Here is an 11927-nt window from a genome sequence, read left to right on the forward strand (position 1 = left end):
TAGACGATGCAGAGGGTTTTAAAATGAAATAGCCATTTCAGAGATATGTCTTACACAGAAATGCACAGGGAAGAGGGTGACTATTTTTTAACCCATGGGTCAAGGACACAGGGTTACTGGCTAGAAGGCACAATATTGTCTAGTGTTTCTTCCACAAAAGCAAAAGCAAAATAGATGAATTAGCCCTTAGCAGTGGACGTAGTTTAGTTCTTTCCTCAGATTGTTATTGTTTATTATTTTGAGGTGCTGGGGATCAAACCCAGGGCCTCATGCACGCCAGGCCAGCGCTCTACCATTGATCTTCACCACCAGTAGTTTTCACATTATTGTTATTATCATTTTGTGCTACTGGGGGTGAAAGCCAGGGCCTTGTGCAAGCACTCTACCAGTGAGTCACATCCAGCCCTCTTAAAAATTATACCTTGAACCAGGTGCAGTGGCACAGGCCTGTAATCCCAGCAGCTTGGAGGCTGAGGCAGGAGGATTGTGAGTTCAAATCCAGCCTCAGCAACTAAGTGAGGCCCTAAGCAGCTCAGTGAGACCCTGTCACTGAAATACAAAAAAGGGCTGGGGATGTGGCTCAGCTGTTGAGTGCTCTTGAGTTCACCCAAACTTGCCATCCTCCCCCTGAGCCTTCTGAGTAGCTGGGATAACAGATGTGTGCCACCATGGTGGCTTTTTCCTCATATTATTAATAGTCATGAGACTCTTTTTCCAGGGAATTTGAATCTGAATGGAAGTTCAAGATAATTATAGCTGAGCCACACTGAGGTAGAGCCCTCAGAAACATGGATGTCAACAAGTGAGGTATGACGGAATAAGAGGTAGAAAGAAGATAGAAAAGAAAGACAAGGAAATAAGGTTTTAATTCAGCAGTTTTCCACACTTTTCTATGTCCCTCAATCCCTAACCAGTCTCTTTCCAGCCCTATTATTCCTAAATTCCTAGGAAATCTGTAAATCTACCTGTGCACTCTTAATTAACCCCCATAAATAGATTAAGCAAAGAGAGATATGATAGCTTTTTAAAAAATTTTTTTTAGTTCTAGATGGACACAATACCTTTTTTATTTATTTATTCTTATGTGGTGCCGAGGATCCAACCCAGTACTTCACATGTGCCACTAAGCCACAACCCCAGCCCCTGAGATACAATATCTTGAGGAACCCATAATTTAGGAAACTTTCCAGTGCTATCTACTGATTAGATTATGAGGACCACGTCAGCCTAAGAGTTCTGAGATTGGTCAGACCCGCCTGGGATCACCAGACTGATATCATTCCTACATACCTTCCCATACCCACCCCTCACCAAGTTTCCTTTAAAAGAAGAGCCAGGAACCCCTAAACACATCCTCACCCTCAAGATGGCCTGCATTATCCCTTGATGGTGTTAACCTACTTTCCTAAATAAACCTCTGATCAGGTTTCTGACTGGTGTGGGGTGAAATTCTTTTCCTTCATGTATACCAAGAATTCCAGTGATCCTGAGTTGAGCTTCCCTTTCTCTAGGGGAATTTCTTGGACTCTTCTTTGGAGACACATCTTCTCCCATGACCCAAAGGAGAAACAACCCTGTTGAAAATAGAGTTAGAGAAAAACTATTTAAACAAACAAACAAAGGGTGTATATAGAAGAAAGGTTAAGAAACCCAGTGTTTGTTAATTTATTAAGTATCCAAGATGGGCTGGGCTCTATTCTGGGACTGGGAAGATAGCAGCCATGCCTGACACTGGTCATACCCCACAGCCCTTGAAAGAATACGGTCTTATTTTCAGCTTTTCAGCAGACTGTCTACAGTCAATAATGCACCTTTCATTGTAAAGTCACCCAACAAAGGGCCCATAGTCAAGGTATGTGGTGAGCTTTCTCTGATTCCTCCCGCCTACAGACATTAGGTCTTTCAGGCATTGAACCATCTCCTTACGAGTAATTTTAAAAGATTTCCAGTCTCACTCCCATCACCTCCTCCTGGTGCATGCTCCTTGATAAAACATCTTGGTCAGTGTCATGGACTGAATTGTGTCCTCCCAAAATTCATGTGTTGCGGTTCTAACCTGCAATGTGACTGCATATTTTGAGACAAGCCATTAGGGAGTTCATTAAGGTTATATGAAGTCATAAGGACTCGGGGAACCTTGATCTGATAGGACTGGTGTCCTTATAAGAAGAGGGAGAGACAATAAAGAGTCAGGGATGGGGCACAGAGGAAAGTCCACGTGAGGACAGTGAGAAGGTGGTCATCCACAAACTAGGAAGAAGGCCCTCACCAGGCACCAAGTCTGCCAGGGCCCTGACCATGGACTTCAGCTTCTAGAACTGTGAGAAAGTGAATGTCTGTTGGTTAAGCGGCTCAGTCTGCCCCCAGAGCAGAATAACAATGACTGAATATGGCCATCCCCAGTAAGGGATCATTTCCCTTTGGGTCACTTTTTAAGGAATAACCAAGACACTGCTGACAAGGGGTGGAGAGTTATATAAATCTATTTTGAAAAATTAGGACTCTACCCTGGCCTTTCCTGGGTGTGGTGTTTCTTGTTTTCCCTTAAAAGCAGTACCAGTCCAGATTGGTATATACATGCTTTCCAGAGGCAGCCCGGCCCAAAATGGCCCTAGAGTTCTGAACTGAATTCTGATTCAGCCACCTAGATGTTTTTATTGAACTGAGGTGGTCCCAGACCATGAAGACACTGACCAGTTGGTTGAATGCAGTGCTCTGAATCTTCCTGCAGTGGCCCACAGAGCCACTATCATGGGTTTCTAAATGTTGCGAAAGCAGATTTGTTACTCTTGCTGCAGGAGTTACCTAGGCTAGAGACCCAAATCTGAGGGTTCCCACAAATCAGGTCCAGCAACTCCCTACCCTACACAACCCAAAGGAAAAAAATAATAATGAAAAGCAGGAAAAGAGGATTAATCAATATGTCATATATGGAAGATAAGTGAGATCAAGCATCTTAGCCCCATCTTCAGGGTTCTGACATGATCTTTGGGTTCAAACAGAGGAAAATTAGGGATAGGGAGAAAGAGGTATGCAGCATGAAGAAGGCTTGCTTACACTATGGTCTGGTTGATTATTGTCTCACTTCTAGTTCTGCTGGATGGCTCAGGAGAAGTCCTTAGGGGTGTCTCCATGTGCTGCACAGGAGGTTTAGCTATCAGATCTGTGATCCTGGAAAGGGGGTGCGAATTGTTTAGGGGGGCAGTCTCATCCTGTGTGGATCTGCCTGCAAAGCTCCTTTGTTCCTAGAAGATATAAGGCATTGACTGGAGACTTCTAGGTGCCACTCTAGAGAGCTATAAAAAGACACTGAGAAAGCTGGCAATTCAATGTCCTTGAAAATCTTGAAAATACCTTAGTTATTCTTATCTTGGTGTCTTCATCTTAAAGGGGGCAGATTTCCAGCTTCAGCTCCTTAAATGGTCAGCATGACTATGTTCAGAGTTGAGCAGGAAACTGACTTCAAGTTCAAGGTACTAAAGGAGACAGATAGAAAATGGAGGCAGAGATGCCAAGCTTTATTCTGCTTTTAGTTTCTCATTGGGCATCTGCAGGTTCAAGTGAGAAGTCAAAGGCAGTTTCTCTTAGTCCCTGTTATACCCTCACTCTTGAACTTATGGGGAAAAATAAAAGGTCTGGGCATGTTGTAGATGGAAGGAAAGGTGAAGTTACAGGAACTGGGACAGGACATGATAATTTTGTGGTGATTGGGGAGGAGAACAATAATCCCAGGCTCTGGGGAGGCACACCCTAGACCCTGGGAAGTACAAGCTGTGGGGAGGGGTGCAGTGAATGCTTCCCTTGCCCACTAAGCCCAGGAAAGTTCACATGGACATGGCAGGTCCTGAACTCTTCTATACTTGAAGCCATCAATAGCTCCTGAACACGTCTCCCTTCCCTAACTCTCGTACTGTTCAAACACAGGGATGAGAACAGTTCTGCTCTAAACTGAATGATACAATTTCATGTGCTCCTCCTGATGCCAGGTGAACTTAATTTATGCCTTATGTAGTAGTTAAGGCTGCAGGAACTCAGTGACACTGTCCTTGTGATTTAATGCATTAGTCAGGATTCTCCAAAAGAATTGGCTCACAAATTATGGATGCTGGCCAAGCCCAAAATCTACAGGGTAGGCTGGGGGCTGGACACTGCTGCAGTTCATGTCTGAGGGCCATCTGCTGCAGAATTTCCTCTTGTTTGTGGAAGGTCAGTCTTTTGTTCTACTCAGGCTTTCAACTGATTGGATAAGTTCCAATCACGTCATGGAGGGTGATTTGCTTTACTCAAAGCTCACCAAATTAGATGTAAATTTCACCTAAAAACACTCCAAAATAATGATAGACCAAATATGTCAATGCCATGGCCTGGTCAAGTTGACACATAAAATTAACCATCATACTTAACCAAGCCAATTGTGTGAGTCAGCTTTTCATTTCTGTGACCAAAATACCTGACACAAACAACTTAGAGAAGGAAGGCTTTATTTTGGCTCATGATGTCAGAGGTTTCAGACCCTGGTTGTCTGGCTCCATTGCTCTGGGAACTGAGGCAAGGCAGAAGGTGGAAGGATGTGGCAGAGAAAAGAAGATTAGCTCATGGCACCCTGAAAGCAGAGGGAAGGGGAAGGGCCAGGTATAGTCCCCAAGGGCATACCTCCAGTGACCTACTTACTCCAATCATGCCCCACCTGCCTACAGTTTCCATTACCTTCCAATGGTGCATTCAGCTATCAATGGAGGTCAGAGCCCTCATGATCCAATGCTTCTTAAAAGCCCCACTTCTGAACATTGGTGCGATGGGGACTGAAATTTCAACACATGGGCTTTGGGGGGATGTCCCAGATCTAGCCCATAGCACCAATGTAATGGTGAACCAAACAAAGTTAAACAATAAATCTCAAAGGAGTATAACCTATGCCCCTTTGAATTGTATATTTGTACATGAGAAAGAAAGGACCACCACAGAATGTCTTTTCATTGGAGATGGAGTTTTGGGGTCCCTTTATTGCCTACTCTAATTACCATCAATGATACCAAATGTCAGTCTGTTTAAACTCCCTTGAGTGGGTTGTAATGGATGCTAGAGTGGCATTACATGACATTGTGACTGTCTGAAATAAGAGCCATTAGTCTCCTCAGGGACTTATTCACAGTTGGCTGATCCTGGGACCCTGAAGGACGTGGGTGAGATCGATACTGGAGATTAACCTTACTGTGTGGCTTGAAGTCCTGCTGTTGGTACCTTAATTTCAAGTGCCAGAGGAATCATTGAACAGAGTTGGTTCTAGCCTCTGTTGCTCAAATTAATCAGAGTGGCTGACATGGGAAATTTCGAATTTGGACAAGAATCTGTCAGACAGGGCTGATGATGAATTTCTGTGAAGGCAGTCTACCATGGGCCCTAATTGTAATGCTTGGGGATGACAAGAAAACAAGGCCCTGACTGCTATTTGCCTGGACAAAAACAACATGGTACTACATACTATGGACTATTACTCATAAAAAGGATTGAAATCCTGATACATGCTACTATGTGGATGAAACATAAAAACATCATGTTAAGTGAAATAAGCCAGACACAAAAGTGTGAATAATGTATTATTTCACTCATATGAAGTACCTAGAATCCATAACAGAAGTGATTGCAATGGAAAACCATGGTGAAGCAATATCACCCTGCCCCAGAGAGAAAGCAAACGTGCTCACTGCTTGCTATTAAACGATGTGTAGTTCACTGTTCCTTCACTGCAACACGAACACCTGCATGCCCAGCATTTGCCAGAGCCCTTCCACATCCCTTCATGAGACTTGGAGGTGTGGGGAACCAATGGAAACCAACAGCCTCTCTTATCTGTTTCTGTCATGAATAATAAAAACCTTTGTTTCCAACCCAGACTCATATTCCCCATCCACATACATGAAAATATTAACAGGATAATTTATTAAATTGTAAGATGACTAAACTTTCAGATCTTTTCCAAATTCTAACATGCATGACCCAAGCAGAGCCAATCAGAGTCTTACCCAAGACTGATAGAGGAATTATGGGAAAATGCCAAAATTGTCTCTCTTTCCTTTATTAGTTTATATACAACTTGTTGGAAGTTCACTTAATGATTTAATCTTTGAATAAAAGAATATTTGGTGGAAGCGTGATCAAATTTAAGGAGTAATTAATATAACTGGAGATAAGGATACAGTGGCTCTTGGGACTGTGTGTTGTCTCAATTTGGGGAAAGAGCAAGAATATTTTCCCCTGTTAAAAGCATACCGGACTTGTTTCTTGTTGTCCAGAAGCTCAGATTTGTATAGGAGGGTCAAATGGAAGTTGAGTAGCCAAAAGGGTAGACTGTGACAGTCATCAACTCATCATTTCTGAATTCCAAATCCAGTCTGCCTTGAACTGATGTGATACTGGAACTGGACCCTGTATATGCTTCTTTGCTAGTGGGCAGGATAGTAAGCACTGGAGGGTGCTGGAGGGACAGGGCTTCCCTTTCTGTCTGGTGTGCCTTTCCTTGCTTCTTGTGCCTGCAGCACTTGATTGGCACATGGGACACCCAGGGGTGCTCTTCCCCCAGTGGGTTCAGAAACACATCTATGGAGTTCTGCCAGCACCTCATCCAACTCTCCATCAAATTTATCAGCGTCCTCCTGGTAGGCTTCTGCCAAATCCTACTGAAGCCGCAGTGGCTTCCCAGTGAGTCTCAGCAGCACACTGTGGGTGAAGCCAGTGCCACTGGCTCTTCTCAGAGCAGCTTCTTAGTGAGTGTGGTCAGCACCCTGTGGATGGGTGTCCTGATACCACCCTGCCTCTGCGCCTCCACCGACTTCTCCGGGGACTGCAGCCACACTTTCTCATCCTTGGAGAGGGCCTTTTCCCAGCTGGTTTCTTCCCGGGGTGATCTACTTCTGCTCTGACTTGTGCCTGCTACCTATATCCCCTACTCCTGTGTATTTTTATTATGGTAAAACATTCATAACATAAAATTTATCACTTTAATTACTTTAAGTACACAATCCAGCAGCATGAAGAACATTCACAATGTTGTACAGTCATCACCACTATTTCCAAAACTTTTCCATCCTCCTAAAGAGAAACTCCATACCCATTAAATGATAACCCTCCATTCTCCCCTCTTCCCAGCCTCTGGTAATCTCTGTTCTTCTGTGAATTCTAGGTAATTTGTATGAGTGAAATCATACACTATTTACAGTTTTGCGTCTGGCTTATTTCACTTAACATGATGTTTTTAAGTTTCATCCATACAGTAGCAGGTATCAGAATTTCATTCCTTTTTATGAGTACTCTTCCATAGTATGTAGTACCATGTTTTATTTTATTCAGTCATCTGTTCATCCATTCTTCTCTTTTCTTTTTATTTTTTTGGTGCCAGGAATTGAACTCAGGGGCACCTAACCACTGAGCCACATCTCCAACCCTTTTTATATTTTATTTAGAGACAGGGTCTCCCTAAGTTGCTTAGGGTCTTGCTAAGTTGCTGAGGTTGCCTTTGAACTCGTGATCCCCCTGCCTCAGTCTCCCAAGTTGTTGGGATGACAGACATGCTCATGTATTCTTTAGAATTTTCTTTTCCCCTTACCGGCTAACCCTCTGTCATGAGTTCTTCATTATATCTATTGTATAGTTCCTGCCTCCTGCTGGATCCTCCTGTCTTTGGGGACTGCCTTTCCCCTCCTTGTGTCTTTGATGGGGCCAATCATGGAGTCTCTCATTTCCTGCATCATAAATCATATTGCTCCATCACTCAGATCACAATGATGGGTCTCTGGTAGGCACATGACTAACCACTGGCAATCCAGTCTGTCCCTAGGATTGATAGATGGCTACGGGGGACATCTTCCTATAAGGATTACCACACTGAGACTCTGCAGGCCACACTCCCAAACACATAGAGGATGCCCATCTTGTGGAAGGAGAAGGTGCAATATGCGAAGACCAAGGGAGATGGACATGAGAAATGCAGGGTTCCTAACACACCTAAGCAGAAGCCTAGAACCTAAGGAAGTGACGGCGTAAATGAGAAGAGTGAGAAAGAAGAAGTGCAGAAGAAACCTCAGGAGATGGCGCCCTCGTGATATCAATGATCATCATGGTATCAAGAGAGGATTTTTTTTTTTAAAGAAAGGAGGGAGTATCAGTGGCCTGGAAATGCCACTGGAGTGTGCACCAGGCTGAGTTGGCCCCATGAAGCCAGTGTCAGCAGAGGTCTGGCATGACCTGGCTGGCGCCTCCCCATGCCCATCTCCCCCACCCTGGAGACCCTGCGCTCTGGTCACACTTGCCCTTCACCAAAGCTGTCAGTGTTCAAGCTTCTGTTTTCTCACTCCCACCCCCAGTTCATCCTCTTGGTCAACTCTGGCTGATTCTCCAAAATTCAGGCTCATGCTCAGTTTTTCAGCGAGGCCCAAGGGGTCAGTTTCTCCCTCCCAAAGAGAAGGAGCCACTCTCAACTCCCCTTGCACTCTTTCATTTGATCAAGTACTTGATCAAATATGATACTGTTTGCTGTGCACGTCTGTCTCCTCCTGAAAAACAGGGACTTGAGTTGCTGCTTCTTTGTATTCCAAGCACTTGGCTCAGGGTCTGGCTTGAAAGGAGCTCAGCACACACTGAGGGATCAGTGCCTGGAGGGATGCACTGGCTGATCTGATCCTCCTCTTATAGCAAACCTTGATCTGGTTGCCATGGCACTGAGAGAGTGCTGTCTATACCTGCTGTTTTCAGGATGAGCAAATCACATTCAGCTGACCACACGCTGGCATCTGGCCAGCAGCATCTGCTGAATTGAGCAGCATGGATGCAGGCCAATCCTGAGATGACAGAGACACCTTTCTAGCTATACAAAGCTTTCTTTTCTCTCTCTCTCTTTTTTTTTTTGGTGGTGCTGGAATTGAACCTAGGACCTTGCACATGCTAAGCAATGCATGCTCTGCCATTGAGCTACTCCCTGAGTCCTGCACAGACCTTTCTACCTTCTTCTCCCTGAAAGGTTAACTGTGAAAAAACATCAGTGAATTTCCTTGTTTCCAACCCTGGAAGGCTTCAAGGACTCTTCTTTTGTCAGGGTCCCCTTAGCTCTCAAGCCAGTTTTTCTCTTCTCTCTTGCACGGTCCTTTCTGCCTCCTGGCCTATTGCCATCTTAAGATAGGAGTTTGCAAAGCATAACCTGTGGGCCAAGTCTGGTGCACTGCTTGATTTTGTAAGTAAATTTTTATTGGAACACAGCCATCCTGTGTCAATCAGCTTTTCATCACTGTGACAAAGTACCTGAGATGATCAACTTAAAAGTTGATCAGCACTGGAAACAAAGGGTTTTTTTGGCCTACAGTTTTGGAGGTTTCAGTCCATGATCACTTGGCTCTGTTGCCTTTGGGCCTGTGGCAGCACAGTAAATCATGGCAGGAGCACATACTGGAGGAGAATTCTTTACCTCATGATGACTGGGGAAAAGACAGAGAGAAAGAGAGAGAGGGAGAGAGTGAGAGAGAGAAAGGGGTCTGGGTCCCAACATCTCCTTCAAGAACATGTCCCCAGTGAACTCACTTCTTCCAATTAGGCCCCATCTCTTAAAGGTCCCACAGTCTCCCCACAGACTGGGGACCATGCCTTTAACACATGTCTTTCAGGGACATTCAAGATCCAAACTATAACATGTACCCATACTCTTACATATTGTTCATGGCTGCTTATGCTCTGCAATGCTAGACCTGTAACAGAGATTGTATGCCTGCAATGCTGGAAATATTTATTATCTGGCTGCGTTCATCAGTTTTTCATCACTATGACTAAAATATCAGACACAGACAATTTGGAGGAGGAAAGGTTTGTTTTGGCCCAAGGAGTTAGAGATTTTAGTCTATGTTTGGCTGGTTCCATTGTTCTGGGCCTGAGATGAGACAGAGCATCATGGCAGAAGGTCACAGTGGAAAAAAGCTGTCAGCTCATGGCAGCTGGGAAGGAGAAAGGGAGGGAGGGAGGAAGAAGCCAGGGACAAGATATACCTTTCCAGGGCACACCTCCAGACTTTCTTTCTTCAACTAAGTCCTAAGAAGAAAAAAATAGTCTGATCTTTGTATTAGAGAAATGAGCATCATCCTGATTAAAAAAAAATATTGCAACTAAAAATGGGAAAAGGGAAGGGCAAAGAGAAAGGTTCTTTGTCATATAGGCTTGAATGAGACGTAAAGGAAACTATTTACAAACCAAATAGTAAGAGCTTGAAAACTAAATCAGCAGTAAAAGCATAAGGGAAAAAAAAGTATCATGAAAGATAACCAGTAGAATTAGACAACTTCCTACATTTTTTTTTCTTTCTTTCTTTTTTTTTTTTTTGCTGTGCTGGCATGGTACTCTGGGACTGTGCTTTCTAGGCAAATGTTCTGCCACTAGCTACACTTCTAGTACTAAATTTGATTTTTTTAAAAAAATAGAAGAACACAAATGTATGGGGAAAAATCACAGCAGATAAAATATACACAGTAAGTATAAAATACTGTGTAAGGAGATGCATTGTATCAGCTGTGTCAATAAATATGAAAAGGCTCACTAAAAAGAGATTTTATATTTGACTCACACCATCAGCTTGGAAGGAGCCTCTCCTCCTCCATTCTCTCTCTCTCTCTCTTTAAAATGAATTTAATCTTTAGTCTATTTATTTGCTTATTTTTTGATGTGGTGCTGAGGATTGAACCCAGGGCCTCACCCATGCTGCATAAGTGCTCTACCCCAGTGCCCCGCCCCCTGCCACCCCCCACTCTCTCTTGCCCTCATCCAGTCAGGGCCCCCGTCCCACCACTCACTAACATCACTCTTGTCAAGATAATCAATGGCCTCAGAGCTGCCAACTGTGTGGCTCCATTCCCAGTCTTCATCTTTCTCAGTCTCAGCACAGATGACGGAGGTGACAGATGTCTCCCTCCCTCTTGAACCATTTTCTTCACTTGACATTCTGTAGAGCACCTTTCCTGGGTTTTCCCCTCCCCCATACTCCTCAGTCTTTGGGCTCAGTTCTTTTCCTGATCTAGTCAAATGTTGGATTGTGCCAGATCTTGTTACCTGAATCCCAACCCTTCCTCTCCCTCCCCTCTCCTCCTCTTCTATTCCATCTTTACTTATAGTATAGTAACTTCATATAGTAACTTCAATCATGCCCTTGTCCTTAATGCATAGGCTGCTGATCCCCATGTCCGTGTCTCAGACCCTGAGGTCTTCCCCAAGCTTCAGACCCATACACCCAACGGTTTGCTTGAGACCTTCACCTGAACATTTAACAGACATCTCAAACCTAGTGTGGTCAAAGCCAAACCACTGATTTTTCTCCCCTGGTGTGTTTTCCTTGCAGTCTGTCCCTCCATGGAAGTGGCTCCACTACTTACCTCCAGGCTTGGCCTTACAGCAGGAGCCTTTCTTGATGTCTCTTTCTCTCACGTAGTTTCTCAGTGATTTCTGTTGTCTCTAATAGGACCACTTTTCATCTGCCCCATCTCTGAGGTCTGAACCACCATCATCTCTGGCCTGAGCTACCCAGTAGCCTCCTAAGTGTCCTCCCTGCCTCAATGCTCTCCCCACCCACCACAATCTCCTCTCCAGCTAAACACACAGGAAAACTCTAGAGCTTCGTGTGACTCGCCAAGTCCTACAGTTCTGGCCCCTGCCTTCCTCCACCCTCATTTCCCATGACTCTCCCCCTCACTTGGCACACTCCAGATACTCGGGACTCTCCGGATTTTCAAGATAGCAAGCACAGTCCTGCCTCTAGACTGCCTGGAAGATTACTCCCTTGAGCATCTTCTGTTCAAGTACTTACTGACTTGGCTCTCTGCTCTTCAGCTGGGCCTTCAGTTTCAGTTCCCAGAGAACAGCTGCCACTCACTCAACTCTGACTCTGCCTCACTTTTTTCATT

General features: G+C 44.4%; 1 long non-coding RNA gene across 1 annotated transcript; it reads right to left on the minus strand.

Moving 5' to 3' along the window:
* Window positions 1-1477: 1477 nt before the first annotated feature.
* Window positions 1478-11563, minus strand: LOC124991775 (uncharacterized). Its single transcript, XR_007109942.1, has 3 exons — window positions 11400-11563; window positions 10026-10068; window positions 1478-1574 (listed from the first exon to the last, which is right to left on the minus strand). It is a non-coding gene; the product is annotated as an uncharacterized LOC124991775 (long non-coding RNA).
* Window positions 11564-11927: the final 364 nt, after the last annotated feature.

Source organism: Sciurus carolinensis, chromosome 8 (genome assembly GCF_902686445.1).
Source record: "Sciurus carolinensis chromosome 8, mSciCar1.2, whole genome shotgun sequence".
Lineage (NCBI taxonomy): Eukaryota > Metazoa > Chordata > Mammalia > Rodentia > Sciuridae > Sciurus > Sciurus carolinensis.